The 26,366-nt window shown below is 42.1% G+C and overlaps 1 pseudogene across 1 annotated transcript; it reads right to left on the bottom strand.

Annotated features, from left to right (window-relative positions):
- Positions 1-6,975: 6,975 nt before the first annotated feature.
- LOC308609275 (ubiquitin-ribosomal protein eS31 fusion protein-like) lies at positions 6,976-11,552 on the bottom strand (annotated as a pseudogene). Its single transcript has 2 exons — positions 11,415-11,552; positions 6,976-7,520 (listed from the first exon to the last, which is right to left on the bottom strand). The product of its transcript is annotated as a ubiquitin-ribosomal protein eS31 fusion protein-like (transcript).
- Positions 11,553-26,366: the final 14,814 nt, after the last annotated feature.

Here is a 26,366-nt window from a genome sequence, read left to right on the forward strand (position 1 = left end):
TTCTCCATCAAATCTGAATGAGATCCTTGCTGGGTAGAGTAATCTTGGTTGCAGGTTTTTCTCCTTCATCACTTTAATTATGTCCTGCCACTCCCTTCTGGCTTGTAGAGTTTCTGCTGAGAGATCAGCTGTTATCCTGATGGGGATTCCCTTGTGTGTTATTTGTTGTTTTTGCCTTGCTGCTTTTAATATGATTTCTTTGTGTTTAATTTTTGACAGTCTGATTAATATGTGTCTTGGCGTATTTCTCCTTGGATTTATTCTGTATGGGACTCTCTGTGCCTCCTGGACTTGATTAACTATTTCCTTTCCCATATTAGGGAAGTTTTCAACTATAATCTCTTTAAATATTTTCTCAGTCCCTTTCTTTTTCTCTTCTTCTTCTGGAATCCCTATAATTCGAATGTTGGTGGGTTTAATGTTGTCCCAGAGGTCTCTGAGACTGTCCTCTGTTCTTGTCATTCTTTTTTCTTTATTTTGCTCTGCAGCAGTTATTTCCAATATTTTATCTTCTACGTCACTTATCCGTTCTTCTGCCTCAGTTATTCTGCTATTGATCCCATCTAGAGTATTTTTTATTTCATTTATTGTGTTTTTAATCGATGCTTGATTCATCTTTAGTTCTTCTAGGTCCTTGTTAACTGTTTCTTGCATTTTGTCTATTCTATTTCCAAGATTTTGGATCTGGGAAATAGAATCTTGGATCATCTTTACCATCATTATTCTGAATTCTTTTTCAGGTAGACTGCCTATTACCTCTTCATTTGTTAGGTCTGGTGGGTTTTGTTTTTTTTTTGTTTTAATTAATTAATTAATTAATTAATTTATTTATTTATTTATTTATTTATGGCTGTGTTGGGTCTTCGTTTCTGTGCGAGGGCTTTCTCTAGTTGCGGCAAGCGGGGGCCACTCTTCATTGCAGTGCGTGGGCCTCTCACTATCGCAGCCTCTCTTGTTGCGGAGCACAGGCTCCAGACGCGCAGACTCAGTAGTTATGGCTCATGGGCCCAGTTGCTCCACAGCATGTGGGATCCTCCCAGACCAGGGCTCGAACCCGTGTCCCCTGCATTAGCAGGCAGATTCTCAACCACTGCGCCACCAGGGAAGCCTTGTCTGGTGGGTTTTTATCTTGTTCCTTCTCCTGCTGTGTGTTTTTCTGTCTTCTCATTTTGCTTATATTACTGTGTTTGGGGGTTTCCTTTTTGCAGGCTGCAGGTTTGTAGTTCCCGTTGTTTTTGGTGTCTGTCCCCAGTGGCTAAGGTTGGTTTAGTGGGTTGTGTAGGCTTCCTGGTGGAAGGTACTAGTGCCCATGTTCTGGTGAATGAGGCTGGATCTTGTCTTTCTGGTGGGCAGGTCCACGTCTGGTGGTGTGTTTTGGGGTGTCTGCGGACTTTTTATGATTTTAGGCCACCTCTCTGCTAATGGGTGGCGTTGTGTTCCTGTTTTGCTAGTTATTTGGCATAGGGTGTCCAGCACTGTAGCTTGCTGGTCATTGAGTGAAGCTGGGTGCTGGTGTTGAGATGGAGATCTCTGGAAGATTTTCGCCGTTTGATATTATGTGGAGCTGGGAGGTCTCTTGTGGACCAGTGTCCTGAAGTTGGCTCTCCCACCTCAGAGGCACAGCACTGACTCCTGGCTCCTCAATTTGGGATGATTTGTTATCTATTCATGTATTCCACAGATGCAGGGTACATCAAGTTTATGGTGGAGCTTTAATCCGCTGCTTCTGAGGCTGCTGGGAGAGGTTTCCCTTTCTCTTCTTTGTTCTCACAGCTCCTGGGTCTCAGCTTTGGATTTGGCCTCGCCTCTGCGTGTAGGTCGCCGGAGGGCGTCTGTTCTTCGCTCAGACAGGACAGGGTTAAAGGAGCAGCCTCTTCGGGGACTCTGGCTCACTCAGGCCGGGCGGGAGGGAGGGGCACGGAGTGCGGGGCGAGCCTGCAGCGGCAGAGTTCGGCGTGACGTTGCACCAGCCCGAGGCGCGCCGTGCGTTCTCCCAGGGAAGCCGCCCCTGGATCCCGGGACCCCGGCAGTGGCGGGCTGCACAGGCTCCCGGAAGGGCGGTGTGGACAGTGACCTGCGCTCGCACACAGGCTTCTTGGCGGCGGCAGCAGCAGCCCCAGCGTCCCACGCCCGTCACTGGGCTCCGCGCTTTCAGTCGTGACTCGCGCCCGTCTGTGGAGCCCCTTTAAGCAGCGCTCTTAATCCCCTCTCCTCGGGCACCAGGAAACCAAGAGGGAAGAAAAAGTCTCTTGCCTCTTCGGCAGCTCCAGAGTTTTCCCGGACTCCCTGCCGGCTAGCTGTGGCACATTAGCCCCCTTCACGCTGAGTTCTCGCCGCCAGCCCCAGTCCTTTCCCTGCGCTCTGACCGAAGCCCGAGCCTCAGCTTCCAGCGCCGCCCGCCCTGGCGGGCGAGCAGACAAGCCTCTCGGGCTGGTGAGTGCCGCTCGGCACCAATCCTCTGTGCGGGAATCTCTCCGCTTTGCCCTACCCAGGTATGTGGGGAGTTTCTTGCCTTTTGGGAGGTCTGGGGTCTTCTGCCAGCATTCAGTAGGTGTTCTGTAGGTGTTGTTCCACGTGTAGCTGTATTTCTGGTGTATCCGTGGGGAGGAAGGTGATCTCCGCCTATTTGTGTTCTTTTTGATGATAGCCATTCTGACAAGTGTGAAGTGATATCTCATTGTGTTTTTGATTTGCATTTCCCTTGTGATTAGTGATACTGAGTATCTTTTCATGTGCCTGGTGGCCGTCTGTATATCTTCTTTGGAAAAATGTCTGTTCAGATCGTCTGCCCATTTTTTCATTGGGTTGTTTTTTGTTGTTGTTGTTGTTGTTGTTGAGTTGTATTAGCTGTTTATATATTTTGGATTTTAACCCCTTATTGGCCATATCATTTGCAAATATTTTCTCCCATTCAGTAGGTTGTTTTTACATTTTGTTTATGGTTTCCTTTGCTGCATGAAAGCTTTTAAGTTTAATTAGGTCCCATGTGTTTATTTTTGCTTTTATTTCCTTTGCTTTAAGAGACTGATCCAAGAAAATATTGCTATGATTTATGTCAAAGAGTGTTCTACTTATATTTTTTTCCAGGAGCTTTATGGTTTCTGGTCTTACATTAGGTCTTTAATCCATTTTGAGTTTATTTTTGTATCTGGTTTTAGAGAATGTTCTAGTTTCATTCCTTTATATGTAGCTATCCAGTTTTCCCAGCTCCGCTTATTGAAGACACTCTTTTCTCCATTGTATAGTCTTGCCTCCTGTGTCATAGATTAATTAACTGTAAGTGTGTGGGTTTATTTCTGGGCTTTCTATTCTGTGCCATTGCTATATGTGTCTGTTTTTATTCCAGTACCATGCTGTTTTGATTACCTTAGCTTTATAGTATATTCTGAAGTCAGGGAGCATGATTCCTCCAGCTCTGTTCTTCTTTCTCAAGATTCTTTTGGCTAGTCAGGGGCTTTTGTGTTTCCATACAAATTTTTAAATTTTTCTAGTTCTGTGAAAAATGTCATTGGTATTTTGAAGGAATTGCATTGAATCTGTAGATTGCCTTGGGTAGTATGGTCATTTTAACAATATTGATTCTTCCAATCCAAGAACATGGTATATCTTTCCATCTGTTTGTGTCATCTTCAATTTCTTTCATCAGCATCTTATAGTTTTGAGGGTACAATTATTTTGCCTCCTTAATTAGGTTTACTCCTAGGTATTTCATTCTTTTTGAGGTGTTGGTAAATAGGATTGTTTCCTTAATTTGCTTTCTGATAGTTCATTATTAGTGTATAGAAATGCAATAGATTTCTGTATATTAATTTTGTATCCTGCAATTTTATCAGATTTATTGATGAGCTCTAGTAGTTTTCTGGTGGCATCTTTATTTTCTATGTATAGTATCATGTGACTTGCAAATAATGACAGTTTTACTTCTTCCTTTCTAATTTGGATTCCTTTTATTTCCTTCTACCATATGACCCAGCAATTCCACTCCTGGGTATATATCTGAAAAAAACAAAAACAGTAATTCAAAAAGATACATGCACCCCAGTGTTCATAGCAGCATTATTTACAGTTGCCAAGATGTGGAAGCAACCTAAGTGTCCATCAACAGATGAATAGATAAAGAAGGTGTGGTATATGTATATACAATGGAACACTACTCCACCATAAAAAAGAATGAAATTTTGCCATTTGCAGCAACATGGATGAACTTGGAGGGCATTACACAAAGTAAAATAAGTCAGACAGAGAAAGACAAATACTGTATGTTAACACTTATATGTGAAATCTAAAGAATACAACAAACTAGTGACTATAAGAAAAAAGAAGCAGACTCACATATATAGAGAACAAACTACTGGTTACCAGTAGGGAGAGGGAAGGGAGGACGGGCAAGATAGGGGTAGGGGATTAAGAAGTACAAACTATTAGGTATAAAATAAACTACAAGGGGGCTTCCATGGTGGCGCAGTGGTTGAGAGTCCACCTGCCAATGCAGGGGACACGGGTTTGTGCCCCGGTCCGGGAAGATCCCACATGCCACAGAGCAGCTAGGTCCATGAGCCATGGCCACTGAGCCTGCGTGTCTGGAGCCTGTGCTCCGCAATGGGAGAGGCCACAACAGTGAGAGTCCTGCGTACAGCAAAAAAAAAAAAAATTAAAATAAATAAATAAATTAATTAATTAATTAATTAATTAATTAAACTACAAGGAGGGAATTCCATGGCGGTCCAGTGGTTAGGACTCCGTGCTTTCACTGCTGAGGGCCCAGCTTTAATCCCTGGTCAGGGAACTAAGATCCCACAAGCCATGCAGCGCACCCCCCCAAAAAAAATAAACTACAAGGATATATTGTACAATACAGGGAATATAGCCAATACTTTATAATAACTATAAATGGAGCATAATTCTTAAAAATTGTGAATTACTCTACTATATACCTGTAACATATAATATTGTACATCAACTATACTTCAATAAAAAATTAAATTAAAAAATTAAAATAAAAAAATAAAATATTGGCTATATATATATTTAAAAGCCTGCTTTTACTAGGATGGTAAATTGTGCTTTCTAGTTTACACAGCACATTCACAGGCATTACCTTATTTGAGTCTCTTGACGAACCTTGATTTAGGTAGGATTTGTGCCCGTATATCTATTACGGAGATGAGGAAATAATCTCAGTGGTTGAAATTCACTTCAGGTCCCATGTCTAGCAGGTGTCTTAGCCAAAAATTGAACCTTTGTAACTGACTTCTGTGCAGGGTTCCTTTTATTGTACGCTGATGCCACCATCAACCACGTGCTTTGTGAATAGTCCTCCAGAACCACTTTGGTGAGGAAGTTGCTTCTGATCTTCTAAGAACACTTGATTGAAGGTCCTGTTGGAGCCATCATGCCATCAGGTTCCAATGATCCCAATTCCAGCTTTAATCTCATTGCAAAGCATATCATTTCTTCAAATATTTATTGTGTTTCACATTATCACTTCCACTTTTACTATCTCATATCTGCTTAGTACTTCTATCTTATTTCATCCTTCCCCTCCCTATGGGAGACATTAAAGCAGAGTAGTTAAAAAGCATTGACTTTGGAGTCAGGTGGGACACAAATTTTATACCCTGGTTTTGTCACTTATTAACTTTTAAACTTGTACAAATTACTTAACCTAGATGGGGCTCAACTTTCTTATACTGGCAGACCTCGTTTTATTGTGCTTCACTTTACTGCACTTTGCAGATACCTTTTTTTTTTTTTTAACAAGTTGAGGGTTTGTGGCAGCCCTGTGTCCAGGAAGTCTGTTGGCGCCGTTTTTCCAATGGCATTTGCTCACTTCATGTCCCTGTCACATTTTGGTAATCCTTGCAGTATTTCCAACTTTTTCATTATTATTATATATGTTATGGTGATGTGTGATTAGTGATCTGTGATGTTAGTGTTGTCATTATTTTAGGGCCACAAACTGTGCCCATATAAGACAGGGAAGTTAACCGATAAATGTTGTGTGTGTTCTGAGTGCTCCACCCACTGGCCATTTCCTCGACTCTCTCCCTCCCCTCAGGCCTCCCTATTCCCTGAGACACAACAGTATTGAAATTAGGCCAATAAGTAATCCTACAATGAGCTCTAAGTGTGAAAGGAAGAGTCACACATCTCTCACTTTAAATCAAAAGCTAGAAATGATTAAGCTTAGTGAAGAAGGTATGTTGAAATCCAAGACTGGCCACAAGCTAGGCCTCTTGCACCAAACAGTTAACCAAGTTGCAAATGTAAAGGAGAAGTTCTTGAAGGAAAATAAAAATGCTACTCCAGTGAACACGCAAAAGATAAGAAAGTGAAACAGCCTTATTGCTGATCTGGAGAAAGTTTTGATGGTCTGGATAAAAGGTCAAAGCAGCCACAACATTCCTTTAATCCAAAGCCTAATCTAGAGCAAGGCCCTAACTCTTCAATTCTGTGAAGGTTGAGAGCAGTGAAGAAGCTTCAGAAGAAGAAAAGTTTGAAACTAGCAGAGTTTGGTTCATGAGGTTTAAGGAAAGAAGCCATATATATAACATAAAAGTGCAAGGTGAAGCAGCAAGTGCTGATATAGAAGCTGCAGCAAGTTATCCAGAAGATCTAGCTAAGATCATTAATGAAGGTGACTACACTAAACAACAGAATTTCAATATAGATGCAACAGCCTTCTATTGGAAGAAGATGCCATGTAGGACTTTCATAGCTAGATAGGAGAAGTCAATGCTTAGTTTCAAAGCTTCAAAGGACAGGCTGACTCTCCTGTTAGGGGTCAATGTAGCTGGTGACTTTCAGTTGAAGCCAATGTTCAATTACCATTCTGAAACTCCTAGGGCCCTTAAGAATTATACTAAATATACTCTGCCTGGGCTCTATAAATGGAACAACAAAGCCTGGATGACAGTACATCTGTTGACAACATGGTTTACTAAATATTTTTTTTCCATTAGTTCATGTCTTTTATTAACCAATATACAGTTACTTGTGTTCTGGTTTGTTGAAAGAATCGGTCAGACAACATTTGCCACAGTAATGTCTGTCAAAGTGGCTGGCCATAAAATCTCCAGCACCATAGTCATCTGAAGGGCACTCCCGACGAAGGCGACTGATTTTGCCATTCTCATCCACCTTATAGTATTTCAGGACAGCCAGCTTAACCTTCTTTCTCATATGCTTGTTCTTCTTGGGAGTGGTGTAAGACTTCTTCCTTTTCTTAGCACCACCATGAAGTCTCAACACAATATGAAGCGTGGACTCCTTTTGAATGTTGTAGTCAAACAAAGTACATCCATCTTCCAGTTGCTTGCCAGCAAGGATCAGTCTTTGCTGGTCAGGGGAAATTCCTTCCTTGTCCTGGATCTTGGCCTTTACATTTTCTATTGTATCCAAGGGTTCGACCTCGAGAGTGATGGTCTTCCTGTCAGGGTCTTCACGAAAATCTGCAAACTGGCAGCGGTGCCACTGCAGATGGCTGATCCAAAAGAAAGGGTGCTGCACCAGCCCACAGGCTACTAAATATCTTAAGCCCACTTACTGCTCTGAAAAAAAGAATCATTTCAAAACATTACTGCTCACTGACAAAGCACCTGGTCACCCAAGAGCTGTGATGGAGATGTACAAGGAGATTCAGGTTGTTTTCCTGCCTGCTAACACAACATCCATTCTGCAGCCCATGGATCAAGGAGTCATTTCAACATTCAAGTTTTACTATTTAAGGAATACATTTCCTAAGGCTATAGCTGCCCATAGATAGTGATTCTCTGATGGATCTGGACAAAGTAAATTGAAAACCTTCTGGAAAGGAAGGAATCACATCTGTGATTCATGTGAAGGGGTCAAAATATCAACAATCACAGGGGTGTGGAAGAAGTTGATTCCAACCCTCATGGATGACTCTGTGGGGTTCAAGACCTCAGTGGAGGAAGTTATTGCATTTGTGGTGGAAATAGCAAGAGAACTAGAATTAGAAGTGGAGCGTGAAGATGTGACTGGATTGCTGCAATCTCATGATAAAACCTTAATGGAGAGGAGTTGCTTCTTATGGATGAACAAAGAAAGTGTCTTGAGATGGAATCTACTTGTGGTGAAGATGCTGTGAAGATTGTTGAAATGACAACAAAGATTTAGAATATAACATCACCTTAGTTGATAAAGCAGCAGGGTTTGAGAGGATTGACTCCAGTTTTTAAAGAAGTTCCACTGTGGGTCAAATGCTATCAGACAGCATTGCATGCTACAGAGAAATCATTTGTGAAGGGAAGAGTCAATCAGTGCAGCAAACTTCATTGTTGTCTTATTTTAAGAAAGTGCCACGGCCACCCCAGCCTTCAGCAACCATCACCCTGATCAGTCAGCAGCCACGAACATCGAGGCAAAAAGATTACAACTCTCTGAAGGCTTAGATGATGGTTAGCATTTTTTAGCAATAAAGTATTTTTAAATTAAGGTACAAACATCATTTTTTTAGACAGAAAGATATTGCACACTTAGTAGACTACAGTACAGTGTAAACATAACTTTTATATGCACTGAGAAACCAAAGAATTCACATGACTTGCTTTATTGCCATATTCGCTTTATGGCAGTGGTCTAGAACAAACTTGCAATATCTCTGAGGCAAGCCTATGTGTAGCATAGAGAGAGGAACCAAATCCCCTTCAAATGTTGTAATATTTGAATGTAAGGTGGCAGTCTAATTCATCATCTGAATAATCAGAGGGCCACAGGTGCACGTGGGATTGCTGTGGGCAGCCAGGACCTAGGGCACCCTTCCTAAATGACACGTGCGTGGAGTGGGACCAGCACACTGTCTGGGTCATAGCAAGGGCTTCACACATGCTGTTCTCTCGGACTCAGACACTCCTCTTCCCACTCTTCCCTGGCCGGCTTCTCCTCGTTCTTCAGGTCACAGTTTAAATGCCACCTCTTCATAGATGCCCTCCCTCACTATCCTGTCCAGGACACCCTTTTCTTTTCTTTTGTAAAACTTATTGCAGGCATGAATGAAATAATGCCATTTGCAGCAACATGGATGGACCTGGAGATTATCATACTAAGTGAAGTAAGTCAGACAGAGAAAGATAAATATCATGTGATATCGCTTATATGTGGAATCTTAAAAAAAAATGATACAAATGAACTTACAAAACAGACTCAGAGACTTACAGAGCAAACTTAAGGTTACGGCCGGGGGGAAGGCAGGGTGCAGGGGGAGGGATAGATTGGGAGTTTGGGATTGACATGTACACACTGCTATATTTAAAATAGATAACCAACAAGGACCTACTGTAAAAAAAAAAAAAAAAAAAAAACTTATTGCAGGCATGTATTTGTGTACTTGTTGGTTGCCTCTTTCTGTTTTCTGCTGGAAGCTCCATTTCGGCAGAGACCATATCTGTTTCATCCCCCAGTGTATTCCCAGAGGCTTGCTTACTTCTTGGTAGGCATTCAAATAGTTTAAAGAATGAATAAATGAATGTATGAATATTAATTCATTTTCCCTGTACTAGAGGTTCTCAATTGGGATGCTTTTGCCCCCTAGGGAACATTTGGCAATGTCTGGAGACATTTTTGGATATCACAGTTGGAGTGAGGTTGCTACTATCATGTAGTGGGTAGAGTCCAGGGATGCTGCTAAACATTCTACAGTGCACGGGGCAGCCCCCTGCAATGAAGAATTACCCAACCCCAATGTCAGTAGTGATGAGGTCTAGGAATCCTGCCCTATACCCAATGTGTAAGAAATTTTGTTACCCTGAGTGGGTGCCAAGATAATGGCTGTACTGAAAAAGCTTCTTATATTTTAACCTTAAGGATGCATATCATTAAAACGGTGAAAGAGATCACCTAGACTCATTCTGTATCTCAAGAAGTAAGCAGTAGATGACACTAGAAGATACCATAATTTACTCTTAAAGTTCTTTGTAGGTGAGTCTTTGTTTACAATTTATCATGGTTAATTTCATCCCCTTTCTACACATACTTATTTTTGTACTAAACTAGATGTATGAAGATTATATAGCAGTGTTAGACATACAGTCTGGCGTAATATGTGCAAGGTCCTCTAATGTGTACGGAGTTAAGTCCCTCACAGGCTTTGTCCTCAGTAAGCTTACACTCCTTGACTAATCCCACATGAATATCTCATTCTGGCAGCCTCAGACCATCACTTGGAGTAGTTTATCATTGTTCAGGATTTCCTAGGTCCTGAGTAGGCACGTCGCTAGAGGAGCGTGATGCATGGCCTTGTTATGTGTGTATGGAGACAGAATCGTGTTTGGCCTTCAGCCATCTAGAGTTTAAGCCCACAGAATGGAAAACCCACATTCTTACAACGTTGTAGTAAACAGTGAATCTGTGTTTCAGTTCAGTTAAAGCCCAAAGGATCACAGGAAACATTTCAAATGTTATGGATGATTTTTGCTATGGGAAATCTAGCAGACCACTTCTGCAACTTGCATTTGTCAGGCGCTACTTGTCTATCAGGCACTGTGATAAGCAGTGGGGAGAAGAAGGTGAGTGAAACACAGTCCTGCACAGGAGGGAGAGGTGCTCAGGATGTTCCCTGTCTCAGCAGACAGTGTCATCATTCACCCGGTTGCCCAGGCTGCAAAACTTGGGATCATTCTTTTTTTTTTTAAGAAGATGTTGGGGGTAGGAGTTTATTAATTAACTTATTTATTTTTGCTGTGTTGGGTCTTCGTTTCTGTGCGAGGGCTTTCTCTAGTTGTGGCAAGCGGGGGCCACTCTTCATCACGTTGCGTGGGCCTCTCACTATGGTGGCCTCTCTTATTGCGGAGCACAGGCTCCAGACACGCAGGCTCAGTAGTTGTGGCTCATGGGCCTAGTTGCTCTGCAGCATGTGGGATCCTCCCAGACCAGGGCTCGAACCCATGTCCCCTGCATTAGCAAGCAGATTCTCAACCACTGCGCCACCAGGGAAGCCCTCTTTTTTGTTTTTTAAAGTATTTTTTAATAAATTTATTTTATTTATTTTATTTTTCCTGCGTTGGGTCTTCGTTGCTGTTCACGGGCTTTCTCTAGTTGCGGTAAGCGGGGGCTGCTCTTTGTTGTGGTGCACGGGCTTCTCATTGCAGTGGCTTATCTTGTTGTGGAGCACAGGTTCTAGGCGTGCGGGCTTCAGTAGTTGTGGCTTGTGGGCTCTAGAGTGCAGGCTCAGTAGTTGTGGAGCACAGTTTCTAGGCATGCGGGCTTCAGTAGTTGTGGCTTGTGGGCTCTAGAGCGCAGGCTCAGTAGTTGTGGTGCACGGGCTTAGTTGCTCTGCGGCATGTGGGATCTTCCCGGACCAGGGCTCGAACCTGTGTCCCCTGCATTGGCAGGTGGATTCTTATCCACTGAGCCACCAGGGAAGCCCGGGATCATTCTTGACTCCTTGCTCTCACCCCTGTATACAGTCCATCAGCAAACTGTGTTGACTCCATCTCACACATGTCCACTTCTTCCACAGCCCCCTCTACCAAAACATATAAACCATCGTTAGCTCTCTCCTGGACTGTTACAATCGTCTGATAACTGGTCATGTTTCTTCCACCCTCTGAATTTTGATTTATGTACTTCAGGAGAGTGTGGCTCTTATAAAATAGAAGTCAGACTTGCCGTTCCTCTACTATCTTCCCATTGCCAGTAAAATAAAATCTAAACTTAGATGGTCAAGCTTATGCCAGTCTCTCTGACCACCTCTCCTCCTACTTCTACTGTCCCCTCTACTAAAGCCCTAATATACCAGTTTCATACCAACTGACCTCATCAACTGATATTAGCTTAGCACACTTGGGAGCAATTCAGTTAGACGTTGGCTCCACCCTCAAAATGTTGAGCATCTGTGGGGGAGATAGATCAGGTTAGTATAGCCATGAGATGTACTGGGTCAGTACATGGTTTCTGATGATATGGGGAAGACTTTCTGGAGGAAAAAATTAAGCTCTATCTTGGAAAATAAAAGAGGCTACAACAAAGCGGATTTGAGAATAGAAGGGGTAATTAACTTGAATGTGAACAGAAGTAAAAGAAAAGGTGACAAATGCAGATTTCATGGCTGCAACCTAGAGATGTACCAAGGCGAGGGTGGCATTTTTCAATATGTGCATAGCTGTTTCAATATGTGCATAGCTGTTTCTTACCTAAAATCTGTCTACTGTGTACCTTATATTAGGCATCATTCTAGTTACTTTATGTACATTGTCTCATTTGATTCTTGTGACACTGATATGGCATTGGTGGCATAATCCCTTTTGAAAACACAGGAAGCTAAGGTAAAAGAGGTTACATTACATGCCAGATATTAAGAGTGGCAGAACCGATATTTGAATCTAAGTCTCTCTGCTTCCAAAATCCATTGTTTTCCACGAAGACACACTTATCTCCCTATTATGTTGTTAAACTCTTGAAGAATAGAATTTCCCCCCAGCAACATCATCAGTCTCATAGTGAGATCTCACAGGTGACTGGGGAAATGGAAATGATTTTTCGAAGACTTTGGGTATGTTTTTGAAGCAAGTCAGGTTTACTCCAAGAAGGTCTTTGTTTTGCCTCCATGACTCTGGAAAATCATTTTCTACCAATACAAATGCATTTGATCTGTTAAGCCTGTTCCAAATGAATTGCTCATTTGCTTAAACATAAATTTTGTTTGGAAAACACTTGCCAGTGTAGAGACAGCTTCAATATGAATTATGGCACTTGGAGTATTCAAGATTGATCGTGGCTGGACTTGGGATTCATGTCATATTTTTCTGCAGAAGAGCTTTAGGAAGTTTAGTTATGGCACCACTTGAAGTCAGCTTAGTCCACTGGGAATTTTAATTAAGTTCTGGGCAGTCACTGAGTAGACCATATTCTGAGGCCAATTTTTCCAAGTAGCCATAGAAAGTTGGACATGTTTACATGAGTGCCGTTCATGGACATAAATTATAGCCAGTGGGAAGGTTCAGAGGGTAGAAAGTTGGCTGAAAGTTCTCTTTGCAGAATCTTGAAGCCAACTTAATCATCAGAGATGCATGTTTGCTTCTACTTCTTGAAAATAATACTTGAATTTTAAAAAATTTGGTTCTGGAAGGCTATCTTCTCATAGTCAAATCTAGCCCAGGAATTAATTTTTTCAGACCATCAGTGAGTATTCCTGATGCCCAAAGCTCACAAAAATTGTCTAAGTTTCTTTTTTGGGTGCAATTATATACTTGAATTTTGGTTTTCTTTAAGTATATTTCTCCCTACATGAAATCTTTCCTCTTTAAAAATCTTTGCTGTTCTCTGGGTGTGGTGGAATAAGCAGTAGTTGATGACAGAGAGTGGCTGGGCTTAGGCCACTAGTTCAGTGTTTGTTATTTGTAGTCCTGACTTGCCTTCTCACACTATGGATGAAACTGCTTATTTCTCTAGTTGAAACGTCAAAATTTTCTATTTTAAATAAGACTTAAAACTGCACTTCCCATGTACTGCATAAAAAGGCAGGCTTTAAGTTTGAGGAGAAGGTTGTGAAAATTAAGAATGAATATCTATTTTTCAAATTCTTTTCCTCTCTCCTTCTCCCAGAATCTTTGCTTTGGGTAAGAACAGTAAGTACCATCCTTGCAGCCTCCCTGGCTTCAAAGCTCAGTCATCATTTGATTTCTGTCTCTTCCTCGAAACCTTACCAGTTGCCAAGACTTGTAGTTCTGCATCTAAAATATTCCTCAATGGCCCTTTTCTTTCCTTTTCCACTGTAATCACTCTCTTTCATCCAAAAATCGGGGTGATGGCCTACACTCATCCTTTCTCCCCTCCCTAAAAGTGCTGTAGTTTTTCCCACTTAAACATCTCTCTGACCCTCATCGTTTCTTGCCTAAACAGTGAGAAGAGTCTCCTAGTTGGTCGGCTTGACTCTACTCTTGTCTCCATTGCCATGCTCTGTTTCCATGTCTGTCTCCCTTTTCTAGATCATTAGCTACTTGACAATAATACTCTCCTACTCAATGCTGTCTCTTCAGGACCTATTACAATGCCTGCCATACAGTGTAGATCATTAACATGTATTCAGCAATAAATGTTAGTGAACACCTACTCTGTGCTAAGAACTGGGACTGCAGAAGTGAATAAAGCAGACATGGCTCTGCCTTCATGCCACCTAAGATCTAGTGGAGAGAGAAAGACCAAGAACAAGTAAGAAACAAACAAAAATTAAGTTTCATTAAATGGTATGAGTTTAAAAAGCTATGGGATGAGTAGAGAATAACAAAGGAGTTCTTACTTTAGGCATGAGTCACAGAAGCCTGAAAAAGGTAGCAAGCCACATAATGAAAGGGGAAAGAGAATGGCAGACAAAAAACCAGCATGTGCAAAGGTCCTGTGGTAGAAAGAGCTTGGTCTATTTGAGGAACAGAAAGGAGACCAGTATGGCTAAAGCCTAGTGTCATGAAATAAAGCAGAATACCTAGCCCAGGGCCAGGCAGATCAGGGCCACAACCTGAATTTTCATGCAAGGGCAAAGGGCTTTAAAGATGAGGATAAGGGCATCAGATAAACATTTGGAAAAGATCAGTCTGGCTGCTATGGGAGGGGCCGGAAGGGGACAGAAAGACTAGTAGGTGCTGTTGTAGGAATCCAGGTATGAGTTATTGCATGGATAAATTGTGTCTTGTCTGGATTTCTGTAATTGCTTTCTATCTCTGTCATCCTAATTCTCTTTCCATTCCAGGTTTATTTTTCTAGTGAAGCTTTAATCGCATTTCTCTATTCTACATTTTCGAATACAGAAAAAAATCCAGTTTCAAACTCCTAAGTATGGAATTTAAGACTTCCTGTGACATTCCTCTGTGCAGACTTATCTTGCAGTTTCTTTCCTAGTTCGATCCTGTGCTCAAGCCAAACTCTGTTACTCATCACTTCCCAAAGGTTCCCCTCTCTTTCCCACCCCTATGTATTTAATCAGGTGATTCTGCTTGGAAGGCTTTCTTCCTCATTCTTGCTATTAAGTATTTGTGCTTCTGATTGGCACTGGCTCAGTCACAGCTGTTCCATCGTATCTGTGGGGGACTGGTGGCAGGACCCCTGTGGATACCAAATTCCACGGGTGCTCAAGTCCCTTGTATATTGATAAAATGGTGTAGGATTTGCAAGTAACCTACACACCTCCTCCTGTATACTTTAAATCATCTCTAGATTACTTATAATACTTAATATAATGTACATGCTATGTAAATAGTTCTAAATACAATGTAACTGCTACATAAATGGTTGCTGAGGTGACAAATTCAAGTATTGTTTTCTGGAACTTTCTGGAATTAAAAAAAATATTTTCAATCCAGGGCTTCCCTGGTGATGCAGTGGTTAAGAATCCACCTGCCAATGCAGGGGACACAGGTTCGAGTCCTGGTCTGGGAAGATCCCACATGCCACAGAGCTACTAAGCCCGTGCACCAAAACTACTAAGCCTGTGCTCTAGAGCCCGTGAGCCACAACTACTGAAGCCCACGTGCCTAGAGCCCGTGCTCCACAATAAGAGAAGCCACCACGAGGAGAAGCCTGCTCAAAGCAACGAAGAGTAGCCCCTGCTCGCCGCAACTAGAGAAAAGCCAGCGTGCAGCAATGAAGACCCAATGCAGCCAAAAGTAAAATAAATAAATAAATTTATAAAAAAAAAATTTTCAATCCAAAGTTGGTTGAATCTGCAGATGTGGAACCCACAGATACGGAGGGCCGACTGTACTGAACTTAAATGGAAACCTTTTTTTATATCAGTAACCAGGAGTGCCTCCCTCATTTGAATCTCTATTTATAGCATGTTTTTCTCTTTTTCCTACCTTGCTCTGTGTTATCTTAGATTCCTGTCATTCCTTTTCTGAATTAACTAGCACCTTGAACATTGCATGAGCTCAGTTAAGTTTTTATTGAAATCAATGCATTTCTTTATATTGTAGTATCTAACAAAATAGTGTGTGTGTGAGTGTACCTGCGTGTTTAGTGCCCCATAGCTTAGTACTTATTGCATAATTTTAAGGTTATTTTTAAAAGGCAGGTTTGCTTTAGAGCCTTAGATACATATTTAGTTTGAATCTTGGAACATCTGGTTCTCAGATATAACAAGCTCATGTGCATGTGTTTGCTCCAGAAAATCCCCCTACTTCCTACGAATAGTAAGAGCTTGGCATTTACCTCTAAATCATAATCTTTAATTAAACATTGAGATTTCAGAAGTTAACGTGTATTAGGGGATAGCAAGAAGATAGTGGCTATAATAAAGGAACTGTGGGAGGGAGGAAATTATGTTGGGGTTGGCGTTAGCTTAACCAGATGGGCTGGGAAAAAGCTGAGAGCTGATTAGAATCTCAAGTGTCAAAGAGAAATGACGGCCGTCAATAGTAAGAGGCAGGTCATCCTATGAGAGAGGCAGCTATTTATTTGCCAGAGGGTTGAATGATTCAGGAGAAATGTTCTAACATGTGGCATTTCAAGATTTACAATGTGATGGGTAGTATGGATGAAACAATAGCCTTGGCCTTAGATAGACTTAGGTTCTATCATGTGCCTCTTTGATAGGAAATAATCTTCTTGAATTGCAGAATTGTTTTCAATGGGATTACAGTATGGTCAGGTATACAATCTCTAGTTCCAGGCAAAAGTGGGTTTGAATCATGGTATTTCCACTTTTTAGATTGATGGCTGTTAAATTGGTTTATCTCTGTGAGCTTCAGCTTTCTTATTTGGAAAATGGCAGTAACAATACTCCTTACCACCCAGGGTTGTTGTGAAGGTAAAATGAACAATTTCATGCAGAGCATTTAGTATAGAGTCTAGCATATAGTAAAGTGCTGTTAATTTCTTTCTCCCTCTTTTTTCCTTTGTAAGGAATTTAGGCAAGAGGTGATGGTGTCCTAGTCAAAGCTAGTGGCAGTGGGGAAGGCAATCATTTTAAAATTACTTAAGAAGTAGAATTGGGGCTTCCCTGGTGGCGCAGTGGTTGAGAGTCCGCCTGCCGATGCAGGGGACATGGGTTCGTGCCCCGGTGCGGGAAGATCCCACATGCCGCGGAGTGGCTGGGACCGTGAGCCATGGCTGCTGGGCCTGTGCGTCCGGAGCCTGTACTCCACAACAGGAGAGGCCACAGCAGTGACAGGCCTGTGTACCACAAAAAAAAAAAAAAAAAAAAAAAAAAGAAGTAGAATTGGCAGGATGTAATTATTGGAAATTGGGGAGGATGGGCCGGAGAGGACAGAGCTCAGGATGTACAGGCTTCTCACTGAGATAAGGAGACATTGGAAAAACAACAGTGGTGGAGACGGAGAACAGATTTTTCAGTTAGTTTTCAATGCAGCGCATTTAAGGTGCATGTGGGTAATCCCAGTATAATGTCTAGCAGGAGGATGGCTATAAAATTCTGGAAATCAGGAGACAGAAGTGGACTGGAGATGCACAACTGATATTTACTGGCATGCAGAAGGTGTTAAGGCATGGAAGTTGATCACTTAGTGCCATAGGCTGCATTTTGTATCTCCCTCAAATTCATATATTGAAAACTGTCTTAGCCTGTCCAGGCTCTATAACAAAATGCCCGAGACTGGGTAGCTTATAAACAACAGAAATTTATTTCTCACAGTTTTGGAGGCTGAGAAATCCAAGATCAAGGCACCAGAATGATTATGTTCTGGTGAGGGTCTACTTCCTGGTTCACAGCCAACACTTTTTCACTGTGTCCTCACATGGTGGAAGGGGATACAGATCTCTCTGGAGCCTCTTTCATAAGGCACTAATCCCATACATGAGGGTTCCACCCTCATGCCCTAAGCACCTCCCAAAGGCCCCACCTACTTATACCATCACCTTTGGGGGTTATAATTTCAACATATGAATTTGGTGGGGGGGCACAATCATTCAAACCATAGCAAAATCTTTGACCCGAGCAGTTCAAACCCAAGTTGTTCAAGGGTCAACTGTACATCATTTTATTTATGTAAAATTTTGGTCTTCTACATTAAAGTTTGGTTCACAAAACCTATACTTTTCTAGAATATCTGAAATTTGGAAGAGAAGGGAGCATTTAAAGCCAGATCTAGGAACCAAGGAAACAAATTATTTTGGCTCCAAAACAAACAAACAAACAGCAGGTAATGGAAGAGTTTTTAATAAAAGTGTTCTAGGAGCAAAGGGAACAAATAGGAAGGGAAATACTGTAGAGTTAAGCCAGTAGTTAAAAAAGTAAAGAAGTGTGCTTCAAAGATATATAATTCCCAGCTCCTAGAGACTGTCATACAGAGTGAAGGAAGTCAGAAAGAGAAAAACAAATATCGTATATTAACACCTATATGTGGAACCTAGAAAAATGGTACAGATGAACCGGTTTGCAGGGCAGAAATAGAGACACAGATGTAGAGAACAAAGGTATGGACACCAAGGAGGGAAAGCAGGGGGCGGGGTGGCAGTGGTGGGATGAATTGGGAGATTGGGATTGACATGTATACACTGATGTGTATAAAATGGATAAATAATAAGAACCTGCTGTATAAAAAATAAATAAAATTTAAAAATTCCCAGCTCAAGAAGCAAGAATTGAAATGCCTCCATGTGGGGCTGGGGATTCTAATGGCTGGAGGTTTCATTACTGACTGGCACAAGCTTTTCGAGATGAACTGAATGAATCTTTTTCTCCTGCATTTTCAACGGGCAAGTCTGGAAATGACCTTTGCAGAGGAACTGGAGAAGGAGTTACCAAGATAGAGTGTATGTCATAAGGGCAGGTCCACAAGGGTGACGCAGAGCAATGTGGGAGGCAGCGAAGGCCACAGAGGACCCAACGCGGCCAAAAATAAAATAAATAAATTTATTTTAAAAATACTTTAAAAAACAGAAAAGAATGATCCCAAGTTTTGCAGCCTGGGCAACCGGGTGAATCATGACACTGTCTGCTGAGACAGGCAACATCCTGAGCACCTCTCCCTCCTGTGTAGGACTGTGTTTCACTCACCTTCTTCTCCCCACTGCTTATCACAGTGCCTGATAGACAAGTAGCGCCTGACAAATGCAAGTTGCAGAAATGGTCTGCTAGATTTCCCATAGCAAAAATCATCCATAACATTTGAAAATCGACCAGAACAATGTCACCTGGCAGAGGTTAAAACTTACTTAACAGTTTCTGGTGCCAGAGTCCCTGTATTTAGCCATTTTAGGACTTACCCCCATGTTTATGACCTGGAAACAGCTTTGCTGCTGAGACTGGAGTGTGGAGTAAGATTGATGTCACTCGACAGGGAATCTTGTCTCAAATATTCCCTCTATCCCTCTCTAGCTCCCTCCCCCTGCTTTATTTTGCTGCATGACAAGTATCACTGCCTGGTGTATTGTGTGTATTGTTTATAGATCTCCTCACAAGACTAAGCTCCATTAGAGCAGGGATGTTTCCTGATTTACTCAGTGCCATACTCTTGGCATCAAGGTTGCCACTCAGTAGGTACAATTTGAGTAAATGAATGAATAAATGCTATTCGGCACCGAAGATGTCAGAGGTCAATAACTAACTAACGGTAGGAGGTGGCTTGAGGATGGCGGCTTCTAATCTCATCTACTTACTGGGAAGGGAGAGAGCTTTCCAAGAAGAAATGGAAAAGGGCAATTTAGGATAACGTGTCTGAAGAAGGTGACCGTACCCAAGAACCTGAAAAAGAAAAATTTGGCAAATAGTTTAATCCAAATATTCCAGACTTTATCAGACCATGACTACAAAATAAGGTCTGTTAGAAATAGTGATGAGATTTGAGGGTAACTGAGTTGTATCAGGTCAAGAATCCAGGAATGTTCTAATCTCGTTTAATCCAGAACTCCTCCTCCTTGTGAGATTCCCAAGAGACCAGCACGCAAAGGGAAACGGCAAACAGAAAAGCAAAGTGCTGCTTTACGATTATGTGACGAGTACTGGTGAAGTTCCCTCATTAGAGACATCTCTGGTCAATTATGCTGTGGCTCAGGGCTTATGTTTATGACCTAAGGAATAGCCTTTGTGAGAGGCCAGCAATGGTTAACTTGCCCCATTGCCTCACTGAGTTACTGATGAAGTATGAATAAACTGTTCACACTTGTAAAGGAATAAGCATTCCTGTTTTTAAAAAAATGTTGTGTTATCTGGCCCATTAGAAGGTTAGCTCCATGAGTGTAGGGACCCTCTGTTGCTTTGTTCACAGCTCTGTCCCCATTGCCTAGAACACTATGGCACGTAGCAGGTGCTCCATGAATAGATGCCAAAAGAGTGAGCAACTTTGCATTTTCCATCCCCCAAGGAGAAATGAGAGCACTTGGATTCTCTTGAGAAAGTAAGTGCCCATGACACAGGTCCCAGCTCTGAAAGCTTGGAGAGTGGGGTATCCTGGCTTGCCGTGCACAAGCCTCTGTTCAGACATCTTTCAAACCCATCAAATAAATGATGGCTGGATGCTTTTAAAGATTGCTCTCCCAGGGGCACCAGGGCACCTATTTAAAATCAACAAGCAGGTTACTCATGGTGGACAGGGTTGGTAGACAGGGCTTCTAGTATACTTAGGTACAAGAAAGAGAGTGGTTATAGTTGGAGCATTTTTGTTGGTGCACATCCCATAACAGACTGACTATAGGTGCGTATGCCTAGCAGTTACATGCTTGGGGGTTTGGGTCCTCGAAGGGATTTTTTTCCATATAATTTTTTTTTAAAAAGAGAAACACATTCTTTGTACAAAGAATCCAATGGGAATCATGCATTAAATAGGCATAGGTTATACATTCTTTGACATATAAAATTCTTTTATCCCCAAAGTATTTTTTCCTTTTTTCTTAATGAAGAATATGGTGCTGGTTTTCTTAATTCTTTCTTTTTCTGATTCTGTGTATTAAGGGATTCTGGGGGAAAAATTAAGCTTCCAGTAAAACCTGATTTAAAATGTCATTTAAAAATGGGAAAGCCCTGTTTACTGCATTATTAAATCCTTTCTTGCCTAATACTGGGAAACGACAGAAACAATATCCTGTTTGTTCAGATTTAGAAAGAGGTGGAAATTCAAATACTTGCAGTTTCATATAATCTAAAGCTTCAAATTTTCTGTATGTTATGTTTCCATTGTGAAGTACATATGCTTAAAAATGAGGGGAGATACAATAATAGAAGCTAATCTATACTCAGATGTTATCACTTGTCTTTCATTCATTGCTGACTTAAGATTTTGAAGCCTTCAACTTGACATAAAGACAATTATTTTTTCCTGCATTCAGTTTCTCCCATGTTTGATTATGAAGGGAAGCAGAATTTCCACCTCAAAATATGCCTCCGGCATAAAGATTATTTTGAGCAGATAATTTTTTAAGAAAAAGCAGACACTGGAAAAGCTCTGAAAGCTGAGTAGAAGTTACCTTTTTGTAAGAGACATTTACATTTACAAGGGAAATCTCCATTTGTAAAGGTGTCTCCCTATCTGTACCAGGAAGAGATTTGGAAGACAAGGGTGACTCTAAATCTCTAGAAACTCTTATTAATGGAGAAGGCAGTGAGACCTAAATCTGTACAAACTTGTTCTCTGTGCTTTGCCTGAAAACCTCCCATAACTGGCTCCCTCCCCCCAACATCCTTCTTTGGTCTTTAGCTGGGAGCGGTATTGAAGGTGGTGGCTTGGACATTTCTGGGAGTTACTCAGTTTTCCTGGGTCTCTCCCATGTATACAGGAGGAATCCATGCTATTAAACTTCTGTTGTTTTCCTCCTGTTACGGGGGTCTCAGCCAAGAATCTAGCAGGGTAGAAGGAAAATTATTTTTCTTCTCCTACCATTCTTTGAAACAGTTAAAAAACACGTCTTGGAAAATTGATGTCTTGTTCTTTTGTTGGTTCAGTTTTTCCCCAATTTAAATTACTTCTTTACAGGAATCTCTAGGTTTAATATGTAAGGATGGTATTATTTATAACTTTTGCCTTAAATACCTAAGTATGGCCCCAAGGGAACCCCATATCCCTTTGCAGATTGCACCCTGTACCACGCAGCATCTCCCCCCTCCCCAACCCTCTAGGGCTTCAATCACTGGCACCTGTGAGTGCTAGTCTTGGAGGGAGTGCGGCGATTTCCTCTGGACTGATCAAATTTTGCAAAACTAAAATGAAAAATGTGTGAATGTGTTAGGACAGGAGATGGGGCCTGTTGACCCCGTGTGTTTCTGTCTTTCTCCATCTCGTGTGGGAAGAACTTTTGTTGTAGGCATACCTTAAACACCTTAAAATTGGATTACAAGAGGCAGTCTCTCTCGGCGTGAAATACGTTGATCTTGTAATGATCCGCTCTGTGTCATAGAGGGTGCCACAGTTTACTAGCTGTGTCATTTTGGGCGAGTCATTTAATCTCTCTGTGCCTCACTGTTTTTTGTTTTTGTTTTGGCCGTGCAGCATGTGGGATCTTAGTTCCCTGACCAAGGATGGAACCAGCACCCCCTGCACTGGAAGCACGGAGTCTTAATCACTGGACCACCAGGGAAGTCCCCCTCCATTGTTTTTTAATCTATAAAATGAAGTTGATAATAACTGCAGTTAGCTCTGAGAGTTGCTGTGAGGAACAAATGCATATGTAAAGTAACTGCACACTGCACAGCATGTGGTGAGTGGTAGTTGTGATTCATTGTTTTTTTGAAAGTCCTAAACTGACCTTGGAGTGGGCGGTGAGGATCAATGTGGGCGGGAGCCTGATCTCCCAGGAGGAAGCTGGGAACGGAGGGCCCCTGGCTTTGACCTTCCTGGGGTGGGGTCCAGAAAGAAGGAGCTGGATAAAGAAGAGAAAATAGGAGGAAATCAGGGAGGAAAGAGGACTTCCTGTGCCCACTAAAGGTGGCTCCATTTTGCGTGCAAGGCAACCAGATAGGAAAAGGAGAGAAAACTGTGTGTCCTCCTTTGGACAATGACTATGGTTGGGATCTACTCACAGTGTTCTCTGTCTAGTGATAGACCACATCTGGATACACTTCCAGATGTGGAGGGACCTAGCAGGGTGGAGACACCAAAGACCTATATGTTACTTTTGAGGAGACACATGCTGGTAGAAGTCGTTTGAATACTGGAATATTGGAATAATAAGGATATTTTGATAATTTATGAAAACCATGGGAACAGATATTTGAAATTGAGCCTATACCACATATCCCCGTAAGGAGAGTTCAGCAGACACCCGGATCCACATCTGGTCCCACTGTCTTTTGCTGAGTTACTTTACATATAGGCACAAAACAGTCACTCTTCTCTCACTTGGCTTCATCATGAGTGCAGGTCAACCTTTATCACTCAGTGTACACCTTTGTGGAAGGTTTATTTAACTCATGAGAATTATTCTCTTTTATTCAAGGTGGAATGCTTTGGTGATTTATTAGTGGAGTGTGAGAAAGTTGTCTTGTCGGAAGAAAGATGGCAGGTTTTTAATAGGATGAAACCTGAGAGAACAGTCTGGAAAACAGATTAATTGAAGGGTTTCCAGACTCCTTGATATGTTGCTCATTAATGCATGCTTGTATCTTTCATTTCCCACATGAGCGTGAGCTTTGGAATGCTTTATAGCATAGTCGGACGCAAAATAAACGAGTTTAAAATTATGTCCATCTTTGTAAATGTCAAAATAGTACATTGAACAGTTTGGTTAATTAAAAAGTCTACATCGGGACTTCCATGGTGGTGCAGTGGTTCAGAATCCGCCTGCCAATGCAGGAGACACGGGTTCAAGCCCTGGTTCGGGAAGATCCCACATGCCGCGGAGCAACTAAGCCCATGGGCCACAACTACTGAGCCCGTGCTCTAGAGCCCATGAGCCACAATTACTGAAGCCAACGCGATTAGAGCCTGTGTTCTGCAACAACAGAAGCCACCGCAATGAGAAGCCTGCGCACCACAATGAAGAGTAGCCCCCCTCTGCCGCTGCAACTAGAGAAAGTCCACACGCAGCAACGAAGACCCAATGCAGCCAAAAATAAATAAATTTATTTTTTAAAAAGTCTACATTTTCTAAATAAATATTAAAAGCTGTTTATGAATCGAAAGAGCGAGTTCCTGAGAGCCACAGAAGTATGTATGACACTTGGAGAAGAACAGGAAGAAATCTGCTTGCAAATCATAGCCTGTTCGAGCCAGAAAGAGCATTGAAGGTTCTCCAGTCTAGACTTCTCAATTTACAGACGAAGAACCTGAGGCCCTGGCACTTCCATCATCATGATCACATTCAACACAGCTAATTCCTCTTCCCAGTCAGGACTAGACCCCGGATCTTCCAGTTTTCAGGTAACACATTCTTTCTAGTTCCCCACAGCAGTCAGACCACTAGTTGGGTGTATGTCTTTGCAAAGCAGGGCTTTAGAATAGAGATCGGACTTGATGGGTTTCCTGCGAGTCTCTTTATGGTAGAGTGTCGCACATGGAGGCTGGCTGTGCCTGGGGCATTTTTCATCTGCCAGCAGACCTGGTGGTGACTCAGTTTGGGGGCATACTCAAGGGAGTTAGGGGGATGGCAAAGTTTGGCAGCCATGGAAGCAAAAGCTGCTGTTCTGAAACAGACTTTAGAACATTTGCCACTGGAGAAATCTCAAGATTTTCCATTCTATGATTGTCAACCAAGGAATTGCATTGGGGACTTTGTCCCAAAGGCCGAGGGAGGCTGTGCCATGAAGCATTTGTAATTGTGGGCATATTCTCAGTACCACCAGAGAATGGCCTGAGTTAGGACCCAGACTTCATCTTGAAAGAGGAAAACACATGTTGCCAAAGGGAAATGGCTATTCTTAAACTGTGGCTGATGGATTCTGGGGGTAGAAGCAGCATCAGCAGGTCTTGAGATGAGCTCCATAAATGGTCCACCAGCTGCTAGCATTCTCGAGCCAGGGGTGGGGAGACAAATGCAAAAATCAGGTCAGCTTCCGGCATAGACCTTCCTGCTCTGTGACGTGGTTGGACCAACTTTGGGAGTGTTTCAGGAAAATTTTGGGTGCTTCTGTTGTTGGAAAATATGGTTTTTTTTTAAGGTGATAGAAATCCAAAAACTTCCAACCTCAAGATGGGCTAGCTAGTTAAATATTTTTTTCTCCTCCTCACGGAATAAAAAATGCTGAACCAGCAGAATATTTTCCATGCTGGACTATGATTATTTCAGAAAATCTATTATTGGACAATTTTGAGAATTGTGATTAGAGAATGAATGGTTGCTGGTCGGCAGCTGTCTCATCAGTTTCTTCCCTTGGAGTTAAAGTCTTTCTGAAAGAGATTTACTTAGGGATAACCAAGTAATCTCGAGGATGATCACACTCACTTCCTGAGGCATTAAAAACATAGATGAGATGATATGTCATCTTTCTATTTCACTCCATATTTAATGTCCTTTTATCATTCCCATTTTCCTATAGGCTGAAGTTCAAAATCCTTTGATCATGATTTTCAAGGTCCTTATCAATCCGATCAAAGACTGCCTCTCACGACCCCTCTTCCTTCCATCCCCAAACCTCTATAATACCAGCAGTCATACAATGTTACTTTCCTCTAACAAACATGCCTTTTTCTTCCTCCATGCCATGTCCCATGCTCTTTTCTCTAACTCAAATACTGTCCACTTTGTCCCCTCGTATTCCTTTTTCAAGAGCTAGGGCAAGTCTTTGAAGATTTCTCCGATATTAGTAGTAGCTACTATTATTCAGTACCCCCTCTATGCCAGGCATTTGCCAAGTGATTTTTCTCATTTAAATCTCATTGCTCTTCCTATTCTATTGATGAGAGCCTTGAGGCTCAGAAATGTTAAGTTTCTTTCCTAACATCACACAGCTTGTAAGGGGAGAAGTCAGAATTCAAACCAAGTTCTGTCTGACTTCAAAGCTCATGGTCTGGATTGGCCTGCCTACTACACACGCATACATACCGCTCTGTCACCCCTCAGCCGAGTGGGTGACTCCCTCCTCTATGTGTGTACAGCCCTTCAGTCATTCCACTTTTATGCCATTTATCTGTTTGGGTTCTTTGCAAATCTGTCTCCCCTGCTAATCTGTGAGTTCCCTGGGGGCAGTGACCACTCGTATTCATCACGTAGCCTCAGGACCTGAAAGTGCGCTTGGCACTGACTAGATGCTCAGTAAACATTTGATGCTCTGGGGGTTACAAACAAGGCCATATCAAATATCTCCACCCAGAGGAACTCATTATCTATTCAGGGAGACTAAACACACTCATGTGGAACAAAATTGCAAAAGAGGAATGGTGCTCTGTCACTAAATGGATGCAGAGCTCTAGAGAGGATGTCAGTGTGTCTGTCTGGATTTGTGCCCCTTTTGTCTTGGGCTGAGACAGGCGAGAGGCTCAGGGAAGTGGCCTGAAATCCAAGGGCTGGGTAGGTGATTGGAGCCAGCG

This window comes from Mesoplodon bidens, assembly GCF_964165515.1.
Source record: "Mesoplodon bidens genome assembly, chromosome: X".
Classification (NCBI taxonomy): Eukaryota; Metazoa; Chordata; class Mammalia; order Artiodactyla; family Ziphiidae; genus Mesoplodon; species Mesoplodon bidens.